Source organism: Octodon degus, unplaced genomic scaffold (assembly GCF_000260255.1).
Source record: "Octodon degus isolate 3935 unplaced genomic scaffold, OctDeg1.0 scaffold00115, whole genome shotgun sequence".
In the NCBI taxonomy this organism is placed as follows: Eukaryota; Metazoa; Chordata; class Mammalia; order Rodentia; family Octodontidae; genus Octodon; species Octodon degus.
Window position 1 is genome coordinate 3,904,560 of NW_004524691.1, and position 3,008 is coordinate 3,907,567.

At 37.4% G+C, this 3,008-nt stretch overlaps 1 pseudogene; it reads right to left on the bottom strand.

Moving 5' to 3' along the window:
- Window positions 1–375: 375 nt before the first annotated feature.
- On the bottom strand, window positions 376–620 carry LOC105743317 (annotated as a pseudogene).
- Between the last annotated feature and the right edge of the window lie 2,388 nt (window positions 621–3,008).

Here is a 3,008-nt window from a genome sequence, read left to right on the forward strand (position 1 = left end):
TACTATTCATTGTCAATGTGTAAAAATATGTTGCATAATCAGCTAGTATTCTGAAATATACTAAAATCACCTGCTAGTTCTGGCAGTGGTAGGTTTTCCTGCACAGAGAAACATTACCTGTGGATGAAGACAGTTTACATTTTCCCTTCCATTCTGTTTGGCCATTTTTTTTATTGTTTTTTGTTTGTTTGTTTTGTTTTGCTTTTTTTGGTGGAACCAGGGATTGAACTCAGGTCCTTGCACTTGCCAGGCAAGCACTTATTCCACTGAGTCATCTCCCCAGCTTGGCCATTATTTTTCTCACATTATCTCACCGATTCCAGTATCTATTAAAATGTTGAGTAGAAATGATAAGGCCAGAGGATGGAAGGCTCATCATTTCCTAAGACCACCTCCTCCTCTCAAAGTCAACACCAGGTGGAGGACAGAGCCTCTTAGAATCTTGTGGTCAGCTGCTGTTTTCTCATCATTCGTCTGTTTGATGCTACAGATGAGCCACTGCTCTTGTGGCAGATTCCCTTTTTCTCCTCGACATACTCCTTCATTCACTCCACCTTGTCTGTGGGTTCAATGTCAATGACAATCTCCTTTCCAATTAGTGCTTTCACTTTAATTAGCATCTTCTTCCTGGTGTGAGACAGTGAGGCCCCCACGATGCAGTGTTCCTGGCCCAGTGGGCCTTTGCTGGCTGTTGGGTTTTAGTTTGCAGTCCTGTGTGCTTCCCTCTCTCATGGCTGTGTCCCTGGTTACCAATAAACTATTTCCTAGTCTTCTGGGAAAAAAAAGAAAAGAAATGATAAGGCCAGATGTGTTTGTCTTATTCTTCATTTTGCAGTGGGGATTTTTTTCTGGACTTTTTACTTTCCAAACAGGGAAAAATTTGTCTTAGTTTTCTATCCAATTTGAAAGAGTTATTAAATTTTCTAGACAGTGGTATTCCGTTTGAAGCACAGAATTATTTTCCCTTTGGTCTGTTTGGATATTTCTCCTCAACGTCTTAGGGGGTTCCCCCCATGGGTATGTTGACCAATATTAAGTTGGGATTGAGAGTGGTCCTTCAGAGTTCTCTCTGTGTTGCTCTGTATTTTCTGAACTTTCTATCTGGGAGTTTCCACCTTCCAGATCCTTTTCCTGGTTTTCCCATCTTTGTAGTATAGCCTTGAAACCTTCTTTGGTCAGTAAATTGGGGTGACTATAAGGCTGACTTGCTTTGGTTGAAATTTTCATGATTCTCTGTTCTTTTTTGCCTAACGCTATGTGTGCCTAACCACTGTTTCCTGTTTATTTTCCATTTTAGTTTATGTGTCATGGCATATTTAATCTCAATTGCATCACTGTAAGAAGTAAATATCTCAAGTATCTTTTGTTATGTGCTTCTAACTTGCTTTGCTGTGGCAAGAACATAATCTGAGTTATCTGGATACCTTTAGATTTTTATTTTTATTTTTTAATTATAATTTTATTTTATTTTGAAGAGTAAAATCAAAGCAAGAAAAAGATCAGAAATAAAGACAGAAACAGGGTAACATACAACAATATGTATGTTACAGATATTCAAAGTAAGAAAAGCTGATAAATAATGGTCGATATATTATCTATTTTTATCATCTAATCTGTTGCTCAGATTAATAGATATAGTTATGAAAGATTGGACATATAATTGAATGTTACTGCTTGCTTTCAAGAAATCTTAAATTTTTGTTCTTGCCTCTCTTTTTTATTACCTTTTTTAAAAAAAGTTATTTTAAAGAGAGTAATTGATATGACATTAGGAATGGTACACATTTAGAAGATCAAGATGACAGGTATTCAAGCATTTTTTTTTATGTATTTAGTACAGGATCTACAGGGTCTCACTACACAGATCGGACTCATAGTGATCCTCCTGTTTTCAGCCGCCCAAGCGCTGGGATTACAGGTGCACCACCATGCCCAGTCTCATTCTCTCTCTCAGTGTGCCTCAGTGGCAGGGCCCGCACAGCAAGCTGGGGATCAAACCCTGGTCCTTGCATCTGCCTAAGAGGGTGCTGTAGTCCACTGAACTATCTGGCTGGCCCTTCAAGCATGTTTTGTATTACACATTGCTGTTCTCTATGTAGTTGCTTAGTTCACAGATATCAGCATACAGAGTTAGTCAAGGTGAAAATTCTAGACATTAGCTGCTATTTTCAAAAAATTGATGGAAATTCTTAGTACAGTCACTTCAACCATCTTGTATATATACTTGCATGTCTTTCCTCCACTTTTAGATTTATTGAAATATGTTTTATGCCCTATTATAACTGCATGATTTTTCTCAATAAATTTTCCATTTACTTGCAGTAGTGTGTAAAGTTCTATAAATGTCAATTAGATCAAACTGGTTAACAGAGTTCTTTGTGCTTTCATTTTTGTGTGTTTTAAAAAATTTATTTTCAATTGATACAAAATTGTATGTATTTATGTGATCGTGTGATGTTTCCATGTGTATACAGTGTAATGATCCAATCAGGGTGAGCATATACTCAAACATTTGTCATTTCAATACTGGAAGAAAACATTAAAAATCTTTTCTTCCAATATTGAAAACATGCAGGGCATTATCTCCGGTTGTAGGCATCCCACTTGGCACTAGGACCCAGAGTTCATTTCTCTCACCTAACTGCAACTTAATACTGCTGGCTGGTCTCCTGCATACCTCTCTCCTTGCTACCTTCGCAGTGTTTGTGCCTCCTACGCCCCTCTCCTCACCAGGAAAACATGGGCTTCCTTGAAGAATCCATCACAAGTTACTTGACAGTGTTATGCTACCAATTACTGAGAGATGCATGTTGAAAATGTTGAGCATGATACTAAGTTTGTCTCATCGCATCTTTTATGCTTCAAACTCCACTTCAGGAGCATAGACATTTAGCATGATTGTATCTTCTTGAGAAGTTCAACTTTTTGTCTTAGGAAGTGTCTCTTTTTTCTCTTGTTATTTTCTTTTTCAAAGTTTTATTGATAAACATATAGCAATGAGACAGTTT